General features: G+C 46.8%; 1 protein-coding gene across 2 annotated transcripts in view; it reads right to left on the minus strand.

The window, feature by feature from the left end:
* Positions 1 to 614: 614 nt before the first annotated feature.
* The window catches only part of LOC133130687 (SLAM family member 9-like), a 49,823-nt gene continuing 25,592 nt past the window's right edge, over positions 615 to 24,845 (minus strand). For both annotated transcript variants that reach the window (XM_061245450.1, XM_061245451.1), the window contains exon 6: positions 615 to 680. The gene's annotated coding sequence lies outside the window, so the exon portion shown is untranslated. The remainder of the gene's footprint in view (positions 681 to 24,845) is intronic.

Consider the following 24,845-nt stretch of genomic DNA (forward strand, 5'->3'; position numbering starts at 1 on the left):
GACAGAGAAAGACACTCACTGAGCTGGAGTACACAGCTTCAGAAGGTGTGGACACAGAGACACTGAGCTGGAGTGCACAGCTTCAGAAGGTGTGGACACAGAGAGACACTGAGCTGGAGTACACAGCTTCAGAAGGTGTGGACACAGAGAGACACTGAGCTGGACTACACAGCTTCAGAAGGTGTGGACACAGAGAGACACTGAGCTGGAGTACACAGCTTCAGAAGGTGTGGACACAGAGACACTGAGCTGGAGTACACAGCTTCAGAAGGTGTGGACACAGAGACACTGAGCTGGACTACACACAGCTTCAGAAGGTGTGGACACAGAGACACTGAGCTGGAGTACACAGCTTCAGAAGGTGTGGACACAGAGAGACACTGAGCTGGAGTACACAGCTTCAGAAGGTGTGGACACAGAGAGACACTGAGCTGGAGTACACAGCTTCAGAAGGTAAGGAGCACATGGACTAAACAGAGTTCTATCAGCAACAGTTTAAGAAGTTCAGAAAAATGAAATTCCATGACAGTGAAATTGTCTTTTATCGTGTGACGGTTATCTGAGATTGAAGGGTCTGACTGGCAGATAGAGAGGGTGCAGTGGACACAGGGGGGGAACAGACAGAGGGGGCAGGCAGCAGACACGGGGGCCCCCAGGACAGAGTTAGACCCATGAGGTGGAGGATGACAGGATGACAGGATGACAGGAGAACAGAAACCTGCTGGGCCCTCTGCAGCTCTGACTCATCTGCAGAACAGAAACAGGAAACAGCCCATCAGGACTCTCTGTGACCTAGTGTGACATAAATGGTAAAACACTCTTACGGACTTATACAATGTAAGAGTAGCTGAACTGAATGTAAATAAATACACAGCCGAGACATTTTCAACACTGGAAACAATTATCATTTACTGATCTTGTGAGATTGTCCAGGTGTGTTGTTCTGAACTTTTGTGGCAGGACTGTTCCACACCAAGAGCAAAGTATCTGAAGAGCTCAGCAAACAAAGCTACTGTAAGGCGTGGGGTTTAGTGGCCAAGGGGTTGCTTGAAGTTCTGTGACTTGATTCAACTATAACTATAAATTCAAACTAATAACTCTAATTTGAACAACATAGAACAACGAGACAGTCGCTAGTGAGCAGGGTCTCAGCTAGATGCTCCACGCTCCATCTTCCCTTCTTCTACCAACTGCCCCCACTTTCACCTCAAGGCCCAATCTTAATAGCCTAAGGAAATATACTCAACATTAGCATTATCAAAATAAGCTCTTCACAAACATGAGGAGATGTTTCATGAAAATTAAAACTAAAATAGCATCTCACACTACTCAAAGATAACTGTAAAGGTATGAGCGAGGTAACAAAAAGCTTTTTATTTCCAAATCCCACCCTTACAGAATGATGTCACACACAGAGCCCCTCCCCATACTCCATAGACCAATCAGATACTCAGCTTTGTGTTCCACACCCTTAATATTGAAATTCCCCCAAACGTGAACCCAAAGCACCCATTGAATGTAATGCATCTTCTCATTCAGGGTGTGACCAAGAACAATACTGTGGGGTGGGTTAGTGTTAATACTGTGGTTAATGTGGTGTGGTATGTGGTGGGTTAGTGTTAATACTGTGGTTAATGTGGTGTGGTATGTGGTGGGTTAGTGTTAATACTGTGGTTAATGTGGTGTGGTATGTGGTGGGTTAGTGTTAATACTGTGGTTAATGTGGTGTGGTATGTGGTGGGTTAGTGTTAATACTGTGGTTAATGCTGTGTGGTATGTGGTGGGTTAGTGTTAATACTGTGGTTAATGTGGTGTGGTATGTGGTGGGTTAGTGTTAATACTGTGGTTAATGTGGTGTGGTATGTGGTGGGTTAGTGTTAATACTGTGGTTAATGTGGTGTGGTATGTGGTGGGTTAGTGTTAATACTGTGGTTAATGTGGTGTGGTATGTGGTGGGTTAGTGTTAATACTGTGGTTAATGCTGTGTGGTATGTGGTGGGTTAGTGTTAATACTGTGGTTAATGTGGTGTGGTATGTGGTGGGTTAGTGTTAATACTGTGGTTAATGTGGTGTGGTATGTGGTGGGTTAGTGTTAATACTGTGGTTAATGTGGTGTGGTATGTGGTGGGTTAGTGTTAATACTGTGGTTAATGCTGTGTGGTATGTGGTGGGTTAGTGTTAATACTGTGGTTAATGTGGTGTGGTATGTGGTGGGTTAGTGTTAATACTGTGGTTAATGTGGTGTGGTATGTGGTGGGTTAGTGTTAATAGTGTGGTTAATGTGGTGTGGTATGTGGTGGGTTAGTGTTAATACTGTGGTTAATGTGGTGTGGTATGTGGTGGGTTAGTGTTAATACTGTGGTTAATGTGGTGTGGTATGTGGTGGGTTAGTGTTAATACTGTGGTTAATGTGGTGTGGTATGTGGTGGGTTAGTGTTAATACTGTGGTTAATGTGGTGTGGTATGTGGTGGGTTAGTGTTAATACTGTGGTTAATGTGGTGTGGTATGTGGTGGGTTAGTGTTAATACTGTGGTTAATGTGGTGTGGTATGTGGTGGGTTAGTGTTAATAGTGTGGTTAATGTGGTGTGGTATGTGGTGGGTTAGAGTTAATACTGTGGTTAATGTGGTGTGGTATGTGGTGGGTTAGTGTTAATACTGTGGTTAATGTGGTGTGGTATGTGGTGGGTTAGTGTTAATACTGTGGTTAATGTGGTGTGGTATGTGGTGGGTTAGTGTTAATACTGTGGTTAATGTGGTGTGGTATGTGGTGGGTTAGTGTTAATACTGTGGTTAATGTGGTGTGGTATGTGGTGGGTTAGTGTTAATACTGTGGTTAATGTGGTGTGGTGTGTGGTGGGTTAGTGTTAATACTGTGGTTAATGTGTTGTGGTATGTGGTGGGTTAGTGTTAATACTGGAGTCAAAGTTCATTGTCCCCCACCAGGTTTAGACCAGAAGACTGTGCAGCGTCACAACAAGTCCCAGAGCCAGGCTCCACACTCTACAGCCCTCCGTCTGCCAGCTGCCTGCAGCTCCACCTGAGGACAGGTGAGCACAGTTGAGCACAGGTGAGGACAGGTGAGGACAGGTGTTATCATGGTTTTTTCTTTTTTTTGGGCTGATCAACAGCCGAACAGGAGTAGGAGCTGGGTGTTACCTTCCAACATTATTTCCAAAATGCATGTGTCAACGTGTCAATAAATACATCAATGTTAGTTTTATTATGTTTAACAAATTAGTTTATCATTTCAATGGTCACATTTCATCAAATTTTTACTAACATTTTCTTCATATCACTAGTCAGTTTTGGGAAGCAAACATGTCCTGTGCACTTTTGAATAGGGTATTTGGAGGGTGGGGGCTTTGGATCCACCCTCCTTCAAACCCCCACTTTCAGAGAACACGTGGAGGTTAAAGCTGAATTCCACTGAACAAGGACAACAATGGAAAGTCCAGTGAGGTAAATGTACATATTTCATATATTGTGTAATCAAATCACCAACAACAAAGATCTTTTCTGTCTTTTCTCTCATTTATTCGTAATTTCAGGTGTAAACAGGTGTGCAGAGATGGTGAGTGGTGTGCAGTCAGCTCACCTGTGCAGTGGTCTCCCACAGTCAGTGGGTCTGATCTCTCAGGTCTGATCTATGAGGTGTGTACAGGTGTGAGGTGTGTAGGTGTGTACAGGTGTGAGTGAGGTGTGTACAGGTGTGAGGTGTGTAGGTGTGTACAGGTGTGAGTGAGGTGTGTACAGGTGTGAGTGAGGTGTGTAGGTGTGTACAGGTGTGTGTGAGGTGTGTAGGTGTGTACAGGTGTGAGGTGTGTAGGTGTGTACAGGTGTGAGTGGTGTGCAGTAAGCTCACCTGTGCAGTGGTCTCCCACAGTCAGTGGGGCTGATCTCTCAGGTCTGATCTATGAGGTGTGTACAGGTGTGAGGTGTGTAGGTGTGTACAGGTGTGAGTGAGGTGTGTACAGGTGTGAGGTGTGTAGGTGTGTACAGGTGTGAGTGAGGTGTGTAGGTGTGTACAGGTGTGTGTGAGGTGTGTAGGTGTGTACTGGTGTGTGTGAGGTGTGTAGGTGTGTACAGGTGTGAGGTGTGTAGGTGTGTACTGGTGTGTGTGAGGTGTGTAGGTGTGTACAGGTGTGAGGTGTGTAGGTGTGTACAGGTGTGAGTGAGGTGTGTATGTGTGTACAGGTGTGAGGTGTGTAGGTGTGTACAGGTGTGAGTGAGGTGCAGTCAGCTCACCTGTGCAGTGGTCTCCCACAGTCAGTGGGGCTGATCTATTAGTACTGACAGAGTTCTTCACCTCACAGGTGTAGATACCGCTCCTCTCCACAGTCTGAGGTAGATACAGATCTGTGGCACTGTGAACAGGGGAGCTACTGTAGGGTTTCTCCTCATCCCCTCTGTACCAGGTCAGGGTCGCGTCTGTCCCTCTCTCCACAGTGCACATTAACTTGCAGGGATATTCATCACTAATGACACTGACATTGGGTTTTGATACAGGAACTGTGCAGAGAGAACAGAGTGAGATACAGCATTCAAAACATTATTAGTCACAACACAGCTGAACTTTGAAAAGAAAATCCAACATGACAGTAAAATGTGACCTGTCCAAACACCCCATGTGATTCATCTGGGCCAATCACAGGCAAGCGGAGAATACCTGAATCTAAAGGTTACTTGAATGTTGAGAGAAAGAACATTTCTCTCTCATGCATTCAGTACTTAAAGGGGCTCTACAACGGCTCTCTCGGGTAATCGGGGAAATTAAACACTTTTAAAAACCATCTGAATCACGCATTATTGTTATTTAAACCATAACATCATATCTGCAGTGATATTAACGTGATCGCGTTGCTCTGTAACTCACCATCTCCGTCTAAGCACCACGGTATTTCCGAGATCATATGCGAAAGAGAGATGATAATATATTAGAACAGTCATGAACACAAACATTATACAAACAAATACAGTACATAATCACATTACAATACAGTAATATCAAGTTTGTTTTATTTTACAAAGAGAAAATGACAGATATATTGAAATTCAGCCTCCTAATCATGTAACCTGTACATGGCACGCATACATCCACTCTGTTTAACATACTTCTGTACCTAACATTTAAATGAGAAAATGCAATAATACAATACACACACATAGCCAGTCATACTTACCGTACACCATCAGCTGGTATTTCACCTCTACAGACTGAGTCCCATCGTTTCTCACAACTGTATACAGTCCTTTGTCCTCCATCTTGAGCCCAGAGAGGGAGAATAATCCAGTGCTGCTGTTCCACTGCAGTCTGCTATCGTACTCGTTAGAGAGTGGCTCCCTTTCACCGCTGATCACGTGTGCAATTACCTTACTGAGGTACATCATATTCCTGCTGTTCTTCACTTCGGTTGGGAACTCCACGCTCCGTCCCACACGTTCATGCAGTTTAACCTGGCCATAGACACTCCCTGCTGCAGACACGCACACAGAGGACACCATCAGGTACAATCACAATAATACACACACACACTCACACGCACACACAACCACACACAAACACACTCACTGCTGCAGACACACAGACAGAGGACACCATCAGCGACAATCACAATAATACACACACACACACACACACACACAACCACACACAAACACACTCCCTGCTGCAGATACACAGACAGAGGACACCATCAGGGACAATCACAATAATATGCACACACACTCACACGCACGCGTACTAATAGCACACCAGAGTGTATGTGGATGAGAGTGTGTATATATATGTGTGGGGGTATAAACACTCTTGCTCACACATGCACACACTGTGTTGTGTTATTAGTGTGTTACTATAACAGCATAAAGCACACTGGTGTGTTATTAGTATGTTACTATAACAGCATAAAGCACACTGGTGTGTTATTAGTATGTTACTATAACAGCAAAACGCACACTGGTGTGTTATTAGTATGTTACTATAACAGCATAAATCACACTGATGTGTTATTAGTCTGTTACTATAACAGCATAAAGTACACTGGTGTGTTATTAGCATGTTACTATAACAGCATAAAGCACACTGGTATGTTATTAGTCTGTTACTATAACAGCATAAAGCACACTGGTGTGTTATTAGCATGTTACTATAACAACATAAAGCACACTGGTATGTTATTAGTGTGTTACTATAACAGCATAAAGCACACTGGTGTGTTATTAGTGTGTTACTATAACAGCATAAAGCACACTGGTGTGTAATTAGTGTGTTACTATAACAGCATAAAGCACACTGGTGTGTTATTAGTGTGTTACTATAACAACATAAGGCACACTGATTTGTTATTAGTGTGTTACTATAACAGCATAAAGCACACTGGTGTGTTATTAGTGTGTTACTATAACAGCATAAAGATAATGATAAAGCGTGTGGATAAAACATGAGGAGAATATGTTCTGTGGCACACACAGAGGCTTGTTAACATTAATCATTCTCAGTGTGTGCAGTGGCCAACTACACATGCCTGTGTGCACTGTTACACTCGTTCTGCTGAAGATCTACGGGTCAGAACTTGCTGTCATGTGGTTAAATAGAGCATAAACATGAAGTAAAAACTGGTGAATTTTAATTCTGGACATACAGGACATTTCAGCCTGTTTCATCAATAGGTTTGGATAGTCCAGTGGTAAATGAGACTTAAGTACCACCTGTTACATGAAAACCGTCTGCAGCTGCTTTCTTGTAAAACATTGTGTAATGAGACAGAGTCAGAGTGTTTCTGCTGTGGAGCCACTATGCTTTTTGTTAAAATCACCCTCTCTCAAACACATGGATCACAACTCAATCTGACCAATAAATGGCAGCCTACAGAAAGCTGTAGTTTCCGCTGCAGAGGAAATCACACAGCGAATGACACAGTGTTCCTACAGCAGTGTGTAGCTAATGACACAGTGTTCCTACAGCAGTGTGTAGCTAATGACACAGTGTTCTTACAGCAGTGTGTAGCTAATGACACAGTGTTCCTACCGCAGTGTGTAGCTAATGACACAGTGTTCCTACAGCAGTGTGTAGCTAATGACACAGCGTTCCTACAGCAGTGTGTAGCTAATGACACAGCGTTCCTACAGCAGTGTGTAGCTAATGACACAGTGTTCCAACAGCAGTGTGTAGCTAATGACACAGTGTTCTTACAGCAGTGTGTAGCTAATGACACAGTGTTCTTACAGCAGTGTGTGGCTAATGACACAGTGTTCCTACAGCAGTGTGTAGCTAATGACACAGTGTTCCTACAGCAGTGTGTAGCTAATGACACAGTGTTCCTACAGCAGTGTGTAGCTAATGACACAGTGTTCCTGCAGCAGTGTGTAGCTAATGGCAGTGTTCTTACAGCAGTGTGTAGCTAATGACACAGTGTTCCTACCGCAGTGTGTAGCTAATGACACAGTGTTCCTACAGCAGTGTGTAGCTAATGACACAGTGTTCTTACAGCAGTGTGTAGCTAATGACACAGTGTTCCTACAGCAGTGTGTAGCTAATGACACAGTGTTCTTACAGCAGTGTGTGGCTAATGACACAGTGTTCCTACAGCAGTGTGTAGCTAATGACACAGTGTTCCTACAGCAGTGTGTAGCTAATGACACAGTGTTCCTACAGCAGTGTGTAGCTAATGACACAGTGTTCCTACAGCAGTGTGTAGCTAATGACACAGTGTTCCTGCAGCAGTGTGTAGCTAATGGCAGTGTTCTTACAGCAGTGTGTAGCTAATGACACAGTGTTCCTACAGCAGTGTGTAGCTAATGACACAGTGTTCTTACAGCAGTGTGTAGCTAATGACACAGTGTTCCTACAGCAGTGTGTAGCTAATGACACAGTGTTCCTACAGCAGTGTGTAGCTAATGACACAGTGTTCTTACAGCAGTGTGTAGCTAATGACACAGTGTTCCTACAGCAGTGTGTAGCTAATGACACAGTGTTCCTACAGCAGTGTGTAGCTAATGACACAGTGTTCTTACAGCAGTGTGTAGCTAATGACACAGTGTTCTTACAGCAGTGTGTGGCTAATGACACAGTGTTCCTACAGCAGTGTGTAGCTAATGACACAGTGTTCTTACAGCAGTGTGTAGCTAATGACACAGTGTTCTTACAGCAGTGTGTAGCTAATGACACTGTGTTCTTACAGCAGTGTAAATGGTAAATGGTTGGCACTTATATAGCGCCTTTATCCAAAGCGCTGTACAATTGATGCTTCTCATTCACCCATTCATACACACACTCACACACCAACGGCGATTGGCGGCCATGCAAGGCACCGACCAGCTCGTCAGGAGTGTTTAGGGGTTAGGTGTCTTGCTCAGGGACACTTCGATACAGCCCGGGCGGGGGATCGAACCAGCGACCCTCCGACTGCCAGACGACTGCTCTTACTGCCTGAGCCATGTCGCCCCCACAGTGTGTAGTTAATGACACAGTGAATTAAATCAGGTATTATTTGTGCACAAAGATTTATTGTTTTAGCATCAATCAGGTAAAACATTTCATTTTCACACAAGGATAAAATGAACAGTCACACAATGTCAGATAATAAGGCATTCTGGGTATTTATACCACAATTTGTGCAAAGCTCATGGATACAGCCAAATAGATCACATTGAGTCAACAGTATTTCATAAAATCACACTGAAAAGGCACACAGATATTTCAGGGTAGATTGTCAGTTATTCAAAGTGTCTCTTATGGCAAGTGCATCCAGGTCTGGGGCCTGGTTTAATGGCAGTGTGTACTGATATGAAATAACATTAACCCACTCCCCCACATTAATGTATGACACTGAATGAATGAAAGAAAATGGTAAAGGAAATAACTGAGGTTTGCTTCATAAAATGAAAATAAAACTAGCCATGTTTACAGCACTTTCATGAGAAAAGGTTCACAAAAATAATAAGGAATGTTGATATCCAGTGTAATTAAAGGTGCAAATGGAGAACAGATCCCTCTGTCACACCTCAGATGCACCTTCCTCACTCTGCTCCAGTACTCAGTGACTCTGTTCCTCACTCTGCTCCAGTACTAAGTGACTGTTCCTCACTCTGCTCCAGTACTGAGTGACTCTGTTCCTCACTCTGCTCCAGTACTCAGTGACTCTGTTCCTCACTCTGCTCCAGTACTCAGTGACTCTGTTCCTCACTCTGCTCCAGTACTCAGTGACTCTGTTCCTCACTCTGCTCCAGTACTCAGTGACTCTGTTCCTCACTCTGCTCCAGTACTCAGTGACTCTGTTCCTCACTCTGCTCCAGTACTCAGTGACTCTTTTCCTCACTCTGCTCCAGTACACAGTGACTGTTCCTCACTCTGCTCCAGTACTCAGTGACTCTGTTCCTCACTCTGCTCCAGTACTCAGTGACTCTGTTCCTCACTCTGCTCCAGTACTCAGTGACTCTGTTCCTCACTGTGCTCCAGTACTCAGTGACTCTGTTCCTCACTGTGCTCCAGTTCTCAGTGACTCTGTTCCTCACTCTGCTCCAGTACTCAGTGACTCTGTTCCTCACTCTGCTCCAGTACTCAGTGACTCTGTTCCTCACTCTGCTCCAGTACTCAGTGACATCTGTCACATTCTTTCTTTTCAGCACCTGGTCCCTAATTCATTCTCTTACTGGACTGAACACACAGTCCTGCTTTTAATGTGGCCATTTCATAAAATATCAAGCAATATTTCACATTGAGAAAGGTCTGGAACTAATCATATGCACACACACAAACACACACACACACACTCAAGCACACACACACACGCATACACACATGCACACACAAACACACACACATGGACACACATGCGCACGCACACACACACAGACACACACACATACACACACACACGCACACACACACACACCTGCACTACAGTACAGCATGCACACACAAACACACACACACACCTGCACTACAGTACAGCATGCACACACACACACACACACACACACACACACACACACACACACGCACACACACACACCTGCATACAGTACAGCATGCACAGACATAAATGTACCACTACATGACATTATGAGGGGTGAGAGGTCCCTACATGTTTGGGGTTCTGGGTTCTCTGGGGATTTTATAAAGTAGTTTCTTCTTTATAAAGTAGTTCCTTCCTCTCTCACAGGTCAGATATATTACTGAAAAAAGAGTGGAGTGAACTCATACAATAATATACACTCAGTGAGCACTTTATTAGGTATTTATTACTTATTTTTTAGACTTCTGCTGTAGCCTATCCACTGAGAGCTATGATGCGCTGTATGTTCAGAGATGAGACTCACACCTGTACGCACCTCACTCACACCTGTACGCACCTCACACCTGTACGCACCTCACTCACACCTGTACACACCTGCACACCTCACTCACACCTGTACACACCTACACACCTCACTCACACCTGTACACACCTACACACCTCACTCACACCTGTACACACCTACACACCTCACACACACCTGTACACACCTACACACCTCACACACACCTGTACACACCTCACTCACACCTGTACACACCTGCACACCTCACTCACACCTGTACACACCTACACACCTCACACACACCTGTACACACCTCACTCACACCTGTACACACCTCACTCACACCTGTACATTTCTACACACCTCACTCACACCTGTACACACCTGTACACCTCACTCACACCTGTACACACCTCACTCTCACCTGTACACACCTACACACCTCACTCACCCCTGTACACACCTGCACACCTCACTTACACCTGTACACACCTCACTCTCACCTGTACACACCTACACACCTCACTCACACCTGTACACACCTCACTCACTCACACCTGTACACACCTACACACCTCACTCACACCTGTACTCCTACACACCTCACTCACACCTGTACACACCTACACACCTCACTCACACCTGTACACACCTACACACCTCACTCACACCTGTACACACCTCACTCACACCTGTACACACCTACACATCTGTACTGAGGGGTGTGCATGAGGGGTGAATTGGCCTGATCAGAAACGGCAGTTGCCATCAGACTACTCTGATTTTAGATTCTACTCTGATTTTAGCGAAATCAGTGTGATGAAGAGCTGTGTGTGATTAGAGATGACTGCTGCTGTGCTTCAGTTATTACAATCCCTGAGTCTGCGATTGGTTCCTCTGTCCTGAATCCTGTCATGCTCGTTCTGATGAAGATCTATGGGTCAGAACTTGCTGTCATGTGGTTAAATAGAGCATAAACATGAAGTAAAAGCTGAGTAAAACCAGTGAATTTTAATTCTGGACATACAAGACATTTCAGCCTGTTTCATCAATAGGTAAATGACACTTAAATACCACCTGTGACATCAAAACCGTCTGCAGCTGCTTTCTCTAAAACATTGTGTAATGAGACAGTGTTAGTGTGTTTCTGCTGTGGAGCCACTATGCTTTTTGTTAAAATCACCCTCTCCCTCAAACACATGGATCACAACTCAATCTGAGCTGTAGTTTCCTCTCCAGAAGAGATCACACTTTTGTTTGTGCAAAAGAAGTCAGCCACCTGCAATCTTGCCTCATTTCCAAGAAACGTGCGCGCTTCTGAATTGTAATCATACATTTCCGTCAGCGGCCAATTAAATATGATTGTTATGCATGCGCACCACTGTTGGATACAGATCAACATACTAATTTATTAAGAAATGGGAAACTGGAATATCAAGTTCAATTCATTACTTGGCCAATACACCAGAGATTGATTCAGCATTTTTTTTCTCCACAAACTAAACGTGTAACCTAGTCAGTAGGCGTGCTCATGACAAACGCGCCGTCTGAAAATTACGCAGCGATCTAACCGGTCAACGATTCAGTCGCATCTTTAACTTGGCATTTAGCAATATATCTCCATTAATTTCCGAGAATCAATGACTACGTCGTTCAGTACATTCAAACAAACTCACTCGCGTTTTACTGATTACAGACGTACTTTCGGTTATGTTGTTAGGCTCCAGCAGTTTTTCGCTATACACCATACGTCGCCGACTCATTCCGACACAGAAAAACCGGGAACCTACAGAGTAAGATAAGTAGCTACGTATAATAGACAGGAAAATGCAGAGGGTAATCTCCATCTTTCTTTTTAAATGTCTTCGGCGTGCGTCGCCCATTCGTGCTGTTCGTCCTGCTCTCTCCTCTCCGCGGCAGCGCTCTTTGTGCGGTGCGGATCAGACCTGATGAGCAGAGGCACCGCCTCTCTCTTCATTTCACCCGTCCTTCACCTCTGCTCGGCTAAATTAACTCGTGATAAAACTGGATGCGTCAGGTCCTGTTGCAGACGATTCCATGGAATTAACGCCCTAATATCAATAAATTATGTTGTTTCTTATCTCAAAGCGCTAGGAACAAAGTATTGTGTAACTTTGTACGCTGCACCGTCACCGATTTGCAGTGGCGGTGTAGACTGTATTAAGGTCATTGAATCTGAAACCATAGCCTACATAGCCTAGTTTGTGTAGGCTGTGCTATGCAATAATTGTATATTACAATTAGTAATATAAATGTTGTGGTTACGCAAGTCCAATCGCAGAATGTTCCATGGAATTAACGTGCAGAAGCGTGGGCACGTAAGTAATAATTCACACGAATCCAAACGCATGCGCTATTCTAATTAAGGTCACACGAGGTGAAATGGAGACACACACGAGTGACGATTTAAAGGCACTACAATCTCTTGGCATCGCTATAAACAAAAGCGGCTCTGGCCAGGCGAGCACACCCTTCAGTAGGGAGTGCCGGGTCGAAAGTAATGTGCGCATGTTCTCGAAAACGATGGGAGCTGCAATGACGTGATTATTTGTGTATGTGCATATAACACTGCATGAGCTTCATACTAAATTTCGGCGCCATTGGTGGAGCTACCGTCGAAAGTCTTTTTCGATTGTAGAATTGCATTTACTTGTTTAAGTTTGCAAATATATGTCATTTAGTGTAATCTAGTGACGAAATGATAGCATGGGTTTCAAGTTTTATGCTAGCAAGTCTTGGATGCTAGCGCGGGAGAAGTGACAGGAGGGACGGAAGTAGCGTCCCATGGAGGGACAAAAGTAAACATTATTACTTTCCTCCCGAGATATTTTACAATGCCGTCTTAGCAAGCATAACGCCAGCAATAATAAAACAAGTGGGCACAAGTGCAATGACGGCAGTAAACAGCTTACTTAGATAAGATAAGACATGCTTTATACACGTGCAAACTCCATGCAGAGAGGATCTGGAGCTGGTCCCTGAGTGCTGTCCGATGGTGGAAAGCCAGTTAAAGCTGCATTTCACCAGCCGGTCTCCGCATTTTCATCGCGGTGCAGTTTCATATCAAATGTACCAGACACAACACTTTGGATGAAGGCGCTATACAGGTGCATCTCAAAAAATTACAATATCGTGGAAAAGTTAATTTTTTTCCTTAATTTAATAATAAAAGTGAAACTTTCACATATTCTAGATTCATTACACATAAAGTGAAATATTTCAAGCCTTTTTTTGTTTTAATCGATGATTTTGGCTTAGGGGCGGCACGGATGGTGCAGTGGGTAGCACTGCCGCCTCACAGCAAGGAGGTCCTGGGTTTGAATCCCGGTCAGCCGGGGCCTCTCTGTGCGGAGTTTGCATGTTCTCCCCGTGTCTGCGTGGGTTTCCTCCGGGTACTCCAGTTTCCTCCCACAGTCCAAAGACATACAGGTTAGGCTGTATGTCTAAATTGAGTCTAAATTGCCTGTGGGTATGAGTGTGTGTGTGTGTGTGTGTGTGTGTGTGTGTGTGTGTGTGTGTGTGTGTGTGTGTGCGCCCTGTGATGGACTGGCGACCTGTCCAGGGTGTATTCCTGCCTTTCGCCCAATGTATGCTGGGATAGGCTCCAGACCCCTTGCGACCCTGTTCAGGATAAGGATAATGAATGAATGATTATGGCTTACAGTTCAAAAAGCAAGTGTCTCAAAACATTACAATATTACATAAGACCAATCAAAAAAAGGATTTATAATATAGAAATGTCAACCTTTTAAAAAGTATGTTCATTTATGCACTCAATACTTGGTCAAGCAATCATGGGGAAGACTGTTGACAGTTGTCCAGAAGACACTCATTGACACCCGCCACAAGGAGGGTAAGCCACAGAAGGTCATTGCTGAAAGGGCTGGGGCTGTTTGCAGAGTGCTCTATCAAGGCATATTAATGGAAAGTTGACTGGAAGGGAAAAGTGTGGTAGGAAAAGGTGCACAAGCAACAGGGATGGCCGCAGCCTTGAGAGGATTGTCAAGCAAAGCCGATTAAAGAACTTCACAAGGAGTGGACTGAGGCTGGAGTCAGTGCATCAAGACGTGTCCAGGAAATGGACTACAAGAGTCGCATTTCTAGTGTCAAGCCACTCCTGAACCAGAGACAACGTCAGAAGCGTCTTACCTGGGCTAAGGAGAAAAAGACCTGGACCAGTGCTCAGTGGTCCAAAGTCCTCTTTTCAGATGAAAGCAAATTTTGCATTTCATTTGGAAATCAAGGTCCCAGAGTCTGGAGGAAGAGTGGAGAGGCACATAATCCAAGTTGCTTGAAGTCCAGTGTGAAGGTTCCACAGTCAGTGATGATTTGGGGTGCCGTGTCATCTGCTGGTGTTGGTCCACTGTGTTTTCTCAAGTCCAGAGTCAACGCAGCCGTCTACCAGGAGATTTTAGAGCACTTCATGCTTCCGTCTGCTGACAAGCTTTAAGGAGATGCTGATTTCCTTTTCCAGCAGGACTTGGCACTTGCCCACAGCCAAAACTACTAGTAACTAGTTTGCTGAACATGGTATTACTGTGCTTGATTGGCCAGCCAACTCACCTATGGGGCATTAAGGAAGAGGGTATTGTCAAGAGGAAGATGAGACACCAGACCCAACAATACAGATGAGCAAAGGAGTATTGAGTGCATAAATCAATACTTTTCAGAAGGTCGACATCTCTGTTTTATAAATCCTATTTTTGTAATATTCTAATATTTTTAGATACTGGATTTTTCATTTTCATGAGCTGTAAGCCATAAATGAAATATTTCACTTCATGTATAATGAGTCTAGAATATATGAAAGTTTTACTTTTTGAATTAAATGACGTTACAAAATGAACTTTGAGCAGGCTCCCCCCACTGCTGTGATGCCTCTCCTGAGAGCTACTGAACGACGCCTAGTCAATAACCTAGAGCTTGCCAGTGCATACAAGCAAGAGATTCACAAGCTAGAGAAAGCTGGATATGCGGTGAAGATCACGAGGGAGGAGGCCAGCCAGTCAGATGAATCCTGGTATGTACCTCATCACATCGTACATCACAACGGCAAGGCGAGGGTGGTATTCAACTGCTCGTTCCGCTACCGGGAGCATGCCCTGAACGACAACCTGCGGGGACACACGTGGTATGTTTCACCAGATCAGACTCCTCCCTGAAGATCAGACTCTACTCCGCTTCCTGTGGCGTTATATGGAGAGAGAACGCAGCCCAGACATCTATGAGTGGCGTGTCCTGCCTTTCGGCACCGTCTGCAGCCCCTGCTGTGCAGTATACGCACTCCAGCGACACGTGAAGGATAACAGTGCTGGCAATGAAGACGTGGTGAACTCTGTCCTCACAGCCTTCTATGTCGACAACTGGCTCCAGTCGCTCCCCACTTCAGAGCAAGCCAGACAGCTCCTCGAATGATCAGAGCCCTGCTCACTGCTGGAGGCTTCGAAGTGAGGCAATGGGCCAGCAACGTGCCTGAGGCAATCTTCCTACAGAAGCCAGATCAGAGGGATGTTAACTGTGGCTGACAGCGGACAAGGCGGACCCCCAAGAGTCAACCCTGGGCCTCCGTTGGCACTGTCCCACAGACACGCTGGGCTATCGTCGCCGCACGGTGTCGTCCACGGAGCCCACCATGCGGAACGTGTACCGAGTTCTGACCAGTCAATACGACCCATTCAGGTACATCATTCCCTTCACAACACGAGCAAAGGTCCTGGTTCAAGCCCTACGGAGAAAGGACAGGGGCTGGGACGGGCCAATCACAGATGACCTTCTCTCGGTGTGGCAGGAGTGGGAGAGTGAGCTTCCCCTCCTACAGAGCATAACAATGCCCAGGTGTTATGCACCAGCCTGTGCCAACACAGACACCTCAGTTGTAGACCTACACATCTTCTGCGACTCATCAGAGAAAGCCTACGGGTCTGTAGCTTACCAACGTGTTGAAGATGCTGAGGGGCACGTGCATGTGTCATTCATCATGGCCAGGTCACGAGTGGCTCCCCAAAGACAGCTCTCCATGCCTCGTCTAGAGCTCAGTGCCGCACTGACAGGAGCACAACTGGCAAAGGTGCTCCAGACCGAGCTCACCCTACCGATCAGGCAGACTGTCATGTGGTGAGATTCTACTACAGTGCTCAGCTGGATCCAGTCAGAGTCATACCAGTACAAGGTCTTTGTTGGGACAAGAGTAGCCGAGATTCAAGAGCTCACTGGTGCTGAGAGCTGGAGATACGTCGACTCTGAGCTTAACCCAGCCGATGACATCACCAGGGGGAAGACACTGCTCAAACTCTCCCAACCTAACCGCTGGAGCCAAGGGCCTGACTTCCTGTTTCAGCCTCCGACTCACTGGCCAGCCAACCCCACTCTGAGTAGAAGAATCAGATGAGTGCAGGAAAACCACATTTTGCGGCCATCTCACAGCCACGGATGCGGCCTCACCTGACCCTGCTCAGTACACCACATGGTCTGACCTACTACAAGCCACAGACGAGACCATTCACGGGGCGGCTGGACCCCCGATGTCTGCCTCCGCCTGTCTCGAGACAGAGGTGGCTCTCCGGAAGCGAGCCCAGACAGAGAGTTTCCCAGAGGAAATGCATGCTTTACAGCATTCTAACCCTGTACGTCTGAGCAGCTGTCTGAGTCCACTCTCTCCAGTATACGATCAGACTCTGGGCCTCATCAGGGTCGGGGGACGCCTCCGAAGAGCTGAAAACCTACACGAAGACACTCTTCACCCCATCGTCCTCGCCCCTGAGCACGCCATCACAAAGCTCTTAGTGCAGGATTACGATGACCGCCTACTCCACACGGGTGCTGAGCGAGTTTTCGCTGAGATCAGGAGAACCTACTGGAGACTCCGGAGTCGCCAGGCAGTCAAGAAACACCAATGTCAGTGTCTGGAGTGCAGCAAGTGGCGCAGCAAGCCGGTGGTTCCCCAAATGGCTGACCTTCCTGCTGCATGGCTCAGAGTTAACCAGCCTCCCTTCTGGTCTACAGGTGTTGACTGCTTCAGTCCCTACACAGTGCGAATAGGACAGCGAAATGAGAAAAGGTGGGGCATAATATTCAAGTGTCTTACCACACGGTGTGTCCACCTCGACCTAATCTCTAGTATGGACACAGACTCCTTCCTGCTGGCCCTCCGTCGCTTCGTGGCAAGGAGAGGCAAGCCCTACGAGCTACTGTGTGACAGGGGCACCAAGTTCCGCGGTGGAGAGAGAGAGCTCCAGAAGGCCTTTGAGGCTCTCGAGCCATCCCTCAAGGAGCAGCTTGCAAAGCAGATCATCGCATTCAAGTCCAATCCTCCACTCGCCCCTCACTTTGGTGGAGCATGGGAGAGGGAAATCAGGTCAGTCAAGGCCTCACTTCAAGTCGTGCTCAAAGACTATACGGCCCCGGAAGAAGTCCTCATGACTGTCCTCATTGAGGTCGAGGGCATACTGAACTCTAAGCTATTAGGCTATGTGTCATCAGATCTCGCTGACCCAGATCCCATCACTCCAAATCTTCTGTTAATGGGGCGGCGAGACTCCTCCCTCCCACAGGCCGTCTATGGTTCCAGTGACCTGCTAGGATGTCGGCGGTGGAGACACAGCCAGGTGCTTGCCGACCAGTTCTGGGAGCAGTTTACCCGCAAGTACCTCCCCAGTCATCAGCTCCGCCAGAAGTGGCGGAACTCCACTCCTGACCTCGCAGTTGGACAAGTCGTCATGGTCGTCGACTCACAGCTCCCTGTGGCCCATCGGGCGCGTCACAAGAGTCATACCCAGCGACGACAGCAGGATCCGCTCTGCAGAGGTGGACATTAAAGGTAACATATACACTCAGCCGGTTGCCAAGTTGATCGAGCTTCCGGAGATGCCCGACGACACACCAGCAGGCCCACTAGCCCAGCAGTGACTTTCCTGTGATTACGTATTCGTCAAGCCGAATCCGGGGCGGCTCTGGAAAACTCCGTCTAGTGGGACTGCTAAGTATTACAGTACTCTCGCTCTCGCGTAGGCTCTGCCTACTGAGCATGTGCACTAGAGACTAATGTCAGTTTGTATCCGGAGCTGTCGATAGCAGTTCTTTCCTGCTAGCCTGGTGTATTTATGTTCATTTTCCTTCTTTGTGTTGGTGTGCGTCACTGTTTTTTTGTTTGTCGTTCTACCACATCAAAGTTATATGACCCTCCCCCTCCCCACAGACATGCCAGATCTGTGACGGGTCTGTGTGAAGAGTGAATGTGGTGGCAGTTTGCAGTGGTTCCATCCAGCTCCACAGAAATCCATTAAAGTCTTATGTAAGTGTGGAGGAGGGTTCTTCTGCAAACCCATCATACCAGAATGCATTCTTTAAAACTGGTCAGGCCCCTACATAAACTTTCAGCAGGCTCATCACCTGTAGTGGGCTCTGTGTGTGTGCATGTGTGGGCTCTGTGTGTGTGTGTGTGTGTGTGTGTGCGTGTGTGTCTCTGTTAATCGTTTCACTCTCAGCTGCTTCTCGTTGACTCTTTGTTTGTGTGGCTGATACGCCTCATTCTGTGCATCATTCTGACCAGGTGTTTAGTATCGCTGCGGGTTTTCCTCTAGACGCGGTAACGTTGATTTTTAAATTGCTCATTTGAACAGCAAGGGTTAGGGCTTGAGCCAGGTTGTTTGTCTATTACCTGTTAATCACTTCTACTGGTTGCATACCTATAGAGTGATTGAACATTTGTCTTGAATAACTTAAATAGCTGTGGAATTTATCAGTAGATTAGCTTTGATTTGGTATTGCTTGCTTGTGGAATTTATCAGTAGATTAGCTTTGATTTGGTATTGCTTGTGAGCAATTGTAGGCCATTTAAATAGGGGTGTCAGAGCGACGCTAGCGTATATTAGACTGGCGAAAGTTGTCCTTAGTCAGTAAGTGCATCATTCGGACCAGGTGTTTAGTATCGCTGCGGGTTTTCCTCTAGACGCGGTAACGTTGATTTTTAAATTGCTCATTTGAACAGCAAGGCTTAGGGCTTGAGCCAGGTTGTTTGTCTATTACCTGTTAATCACTTTTACTGGTTGCATACCTATAGAGTGATTGAACATTTGTCTTGAATAACTTAAATAGCTGTGGAATTTATCAGTAGATTAGCTTTGATTTGGTATTGCTTGTGAGCAATTGTAGGCCATTTAAATAGGCGTGTCAGAGCGACGCTAGCGTCTCTCCGTCCCCGTTTGTGATGTTATGTTTCACCCCATCCCAGTCTGCTCTCTCCCTCGAAGACCCCCCCTGCGATGTGGGCCTCCACGGCGTCGGAACCCCTCAAACCTCAGCTATCCCCCGCTGACCCCCTGTGAGGACTTTGCTGTCACAGGGGGACTATGGAACTGCCAGTCTGCCACTCGGAAGGCTGACTTCATCCCTGCGTATGCCTCCCTCCAGTCCCTACAATTCCTTGCCCTCACGGAGACCTGGATCACACCTGACAACACCACCACTCCCGCTGCCCTCTCATCCTCCTTCTCCTTCTCGCACACTCCCCGGCCTTCCGGCCGTGGCGGTGGTACTGGTCTTTTAATTTCCCCCTCATGGAAATTCTCTGTTCTCCCCCTCTCTGACCTGTCCATATCCACTTTTGAATTCCATTCTGTTGCAGTATCCTACCCTACTAACCTTTTCATTGCAGTTATCTACCGTCCTCCAGGGCCCCTGGGAAACTTCCTTGATGAGCTAGACACCCTTCTCAGCTCCTTCCCTGAGGATGGCACCCCACTGATTCTCCTTGGAGACATCAACATCCACCAAGAAGCCTCCCAGTCTGCTGCCTTCCTACCGCTAATCCACTCCTTCGGCCTCTCCCTGCAACACTCTCCTCCAACCCACAAGGCGGGCAATTTACATTACATTACATTATTGGCATTTGGCAGACGCTCTTATCCAGAGCGACGTACAACAAAGTGCATACCCATAACCAGGGATAAGTTCGCTGAAAGACCCTAGAGGTAAGTACAATTTCAACTGCTACCTGTACAACAAAGATAAGGACAAGGGCCATTTTTTTTTTTTTTTTTTTTTTTTTTTTGAACAAACAAACAAACAGAGCAAAAGTCACCAAAGTTAACTATCCAAACACTGCTTACCTAGCCAACTAAAATACTGATACACAAGTCACAGAGACAACAATTAAGGTTCACAGGGAGGTAGGGAGGGATGGGGAGAGGTGCTGTTTGAAGAGGTGTGTCTTCAGCTTGCGCTTGAAGGTGGGGAGGGATTCTATAGTTCTGACCTCAACGGGGAGTTCGTTCCACCACCGTGGAGCCAGAACAGACAGTAGTCGTGAGCGTGAGGTGGAGGTTCTGAGAGGGGGAGGTGCCAAGCGGCCTGTGGAGGCTGAACGAAGAGGTCTGGCAGGGGTGTAGGGTCTGATGATTTTTTGCAGATAAGCTGGGGAAGACCCTTTAACTGCTTGGAAGGCTAGCACCAATGTTTTGAATTTGATGCGAGCCATGACAGGCAGCCAGTGGAGGGAAGTAAGCAGGGGGGTGACGTGTGAGTATTTGGGAAGGTTGAAGACCAGACGAGCTGCTGCATTCTGGATGAGTTGGAGGGGTCTGATGGCAGACGCTGGGAGGCCAGCCAAGAGGGAATTGCAGTAGTCCAGGCGGGACAGAACCATCGCTTGGACCAGGAGCTGGGTCGAGTAGGGGGTGAGAAAGGGCAATGTCCTAGACCTTGTCTTTGTGAGGAACTGCTCATGCTCCGATTTCACGGTTACCCCTCTGCATACATCTGATCACCACTTCATCTCATTCTCCCTCCCTCTTCCTCCCCATCCTCCTCCCCCTCCTCCCACCCACACTTCCTCAGCCCGCCGTAACCTCCGCTCCCTCTCACCCTCTTCCTTTGCCAGCACCGTCACCGCCTCACTCCCCCCTCTCGAATCCTTCTCCAAACTCCCCGCTGACTCTGCATCTGCCACCCTCCTTTCATCTCTCTCCTCCGCCTTTGACTCTCTCTGTCCCCCTGTCTCAAAGCCACCTCGCACATCCCCTCCCAGTTCTTGGATATCTGACACCCTCCGTACCTCCAGGGCCAGCCTCCGCGCAGCGGAGAGGAAGTGGGGGAAATCCAGAGACGCTTCAGACCTCATGACTTACCAGTCTCTCCTGGCGGCATTCTCTTCCGATGTCACTGCCGCCAAAGCAAAATACTATCAAACACAAATTCAGAACTCCGCTTCTAACCCCCTCCATTTTCTCCTCTCTCCTCAACGCACCGCCTCCTCCTCCTCCTCCTTCGCTGCTGATGACTTTGCTGATTTCTTCGATGAGAAGGTCACAGTCATCCGCAGATCCTTTACAACCACCGCCCCCCTCACTGTGCCCATCCCTTCCTTTTCCACTTTCTCCCCCCTTACAGACTCTGATGTTTCTCAACTCCTGCTCTGCCACCGCCCTACAACTTGTGCCCTTGACCCTATCCCCTCTTCTCTTCTCCAAACTATCACACCTGACATTCTCCCATTTGTCACCTCCCTTGTCAACTCCTCCCTGTCTTCCGGCTGTTTTCCGGCATCCTCCAAGAGGGCCCACATCACCGACCCTGGATCCCTCCATCATCCAGAACTACCGCCCGGTATCTCTTCTTCCTTTCCTTTCTAAAACTATAGAACGAGCCGCTTCTACTCAACTTCTTTCCTTCTTTTCTAACAACAACCTGCTAGACCCCCATCAGTCTGGCTTCAGATCGGGCCACTCGACAGAGACTGCGCTCCTCTCCGTCAGTGAGTCACTCCATGCTGCACGAGCAGCCTCCCTCTCCTCTGTCCTCATTCTTCTAGATCTCTCTGCTGCCTTTGACACTGTGGATCACTCCATCCTCCTGTCTGCCCTGTCAGCAACGGGCATCTGTGGCACAGCCCTGGACTGGATTGAGTCCTACCTCTCTGGTCGCTCCTTCCAGGTTGCCTGGGCTGGTTCGGTATCGACACCTCGGCCCCTCGCCACAGGAGTTCCCCAGGGCTCAGTCCTTGGCCCTGTGATCACTGCACATAGGCTATCCTACCACTGCTACGCGGACGATACCCAACTCTTCGTCTCGTTCCTGCCGTCTGATACGCAGGTTTCAGCCCGTATCTCTGCTTGCCTGAGGGACATCCAGAGCTGGATGGACAACCACCATCTAAAGCTCAACCCAGGTAAAACTGAAATGATATTCATCCCTGCTAATACCTCTCCCCATCTGGATCTCTCCATTTCCCTCGGGGATACCACACTCACGCCGTCACCCAGTGCAAGGAACCTCGGCGTGGTGATGGACAGCAGACTGTCCCTTTCCGAGAACATTGCAGTGGTGACCCGGTCTTGCAGGTTCTTCCTATACAACATACGGAGAATCCGCCCCTTTCTCACCCCCTACTCGACCCAGCTCCTGGTCCAAGCGATGGTTCTGTCCCGCCTGGACTACTGCAATTCCCTCTTGGCTGGCCTCCCAGCGTCCGCCATCAGACCCCTCCAACTCATCCAGAATGCAGCAGCTCGTCTGGTCTTCAACCTTCCCAAATACTCACACGTCACCCCCCTGCTTACTTCCCTCCACTGGCTGCCTGTCATGGCTCGCATCAAATTCAAAACATTGGTGCTAGCCTTCCAAGCAGTTAAAGGGTCTTCCCCAGCTTATCTGCAAAAAATCATCAGACCCTACACCCCTGCCAGACCTCTTCGTTCAGCCTCCACAGGCCGCTTGGCACCTCCCCCTCTCAGAACCTCCACCTCACGCTCACGACTACTGTCTGTTCTGGCTCCACGGTGGTGGAACGAACTCCCCGTTGAAGTCAGAACTATAGAATCTCTCCCCACCTTCAAGCGCAAGCTGAAGACACACCTCTTCAAGCAGCACCTCTCCCCATCCCTCCCTACCTCCCTGTGAACCTTAATTGTTGTCTCTGTGACTTGCTTTGTGTATCGGTATTTTTAGTTGGCTAGGTAAACAGTGTTTGGATAGTTAACTTTGGTCACTTTTGTTTGTTTGTTTGTTCAAAAAAAAAAAAAAAAAAAGGCCCTTGTCCTTATCTTTGTTGTACAGGTAGCAGTTGAAATTGTACTTCCCTCTAGGGTCTTTCAGCGAACTTATCTCTGGTTATGGGTATGCACTTTGTTGTACGTCGCTCTGGATAAGAGCGTCTGCCAAATGCCAATAATGTAATGTAATGTAATGTTTCAGTCTCTGTGCTTGCGGAAGAACCTATGCACTTGTTGCTTGATTAAAAGCGTCTGCCAAATGACTAAAATGTAAATGTAATTTGTTTCCTGCCTGTTGCTCTAGCCGCTATTTCCTTGTGCTGGAACCCTGCCTGTTCTTTTTCCCTGTTTGTTTTCCGCCCACCCACTTGCGTGCTACTGTGCCCTTCCCCGAATCTGACCCTCACTTACCCTGACCCCAAACCATCCTCCAGCTCCCTTCCTTGCCCTACTCCTGTCCCTCGACGTCCGCCTGCGTGATCCTCAGTACCCTATTTGCTTGGCTCATGACCTCTCGCCTGGACTGTTAGGAACCTTGCATATTCCTGTTGGCCCTTTTACCATAACCTGACCATCTCTCTGTCGACCTGCATTAAAGCCGGCCGTTTTTTCACTTTACCCTGAGTGTGCTATTGGTTCTTCTGTCCACAACCCTGACAAAACTATAAAAATAAGAATCTGAAAATTCCTACTTACAGTGCAGTCTGTGAGTATTTGAACGGTGGTCCAATGTATTTTGGCTCTGTACTACAGAACCTTTGATTGGAAATGGAATAATGAATATGAGGTTAGCATGCAGACTTTCACCGTTAATCAGGGTATTTGTCAGGTTCTGTATTTTTCTGTACGTTTATTTGTCTAAGTTCTTTAGTGATTTCGTTCCTTGTTGTCCTCTGTGCTTACTCTTGTCTGTCTGTCAGTTCTCACTTCATTCATTCTTTTCACTTATGCCCCATTTAGTGTCTCCGCCTCCCACACCATATATGGACTTCCTTCCTGTCTCTCTTGTCATTCATCTCACCTGTTTCTCGTTGTCTGTTAATCTCTGTCCCTGACAGGTATTTACATCCATATTGAGTGATCCATATTGGAATTATATCCCTTTTCCATTTTTAATAGAAAAATAGAAAAATGAGCTTTTCTGATTATTCATGTATCTGGACAAATATGCAGATGTTCTGTATTTGGAGAGATTTCGGGACCCTTGAGAATATCTGGGTGCAGAAAACCTGTCAATGCCTGTCAATATCTCTACCATATTTTGTACACAAGCTGACATCAAGTTTATGCACAAATATAAAGTAGTTCTGGGTTGGTCCTTGACTTAGAAATTGAGATATTCAGTGCTAAACTACCAAATCATTTTCTTGTAATTTTTGCGTGCGCTGTATGTACATGCACTGACATAAATTTGTTCTGACTAAAATTACTAGCCTCTTCTTTAATTTCAGTTCAGTTCAACCGTGTGTGCAGTAAACAGTTTTTGAGATATTGACACTTGTATTGGACTAGTACAAAACAGGTGGAAATTGCCCTC

Source organism: Conger conger, chromosome 6 (genome assembly GCF_963514075.1).
Source record: "Conger conger chromosome 6, fConCon1.1, whole genome shotgun sequence".
Taxonomy (NCBI): domain Eukaryota; kingdom Metazoa; phylum Chordata; class Actinopteri; order Anguilliformes; family Congridae; genus Conger; species Conger conger.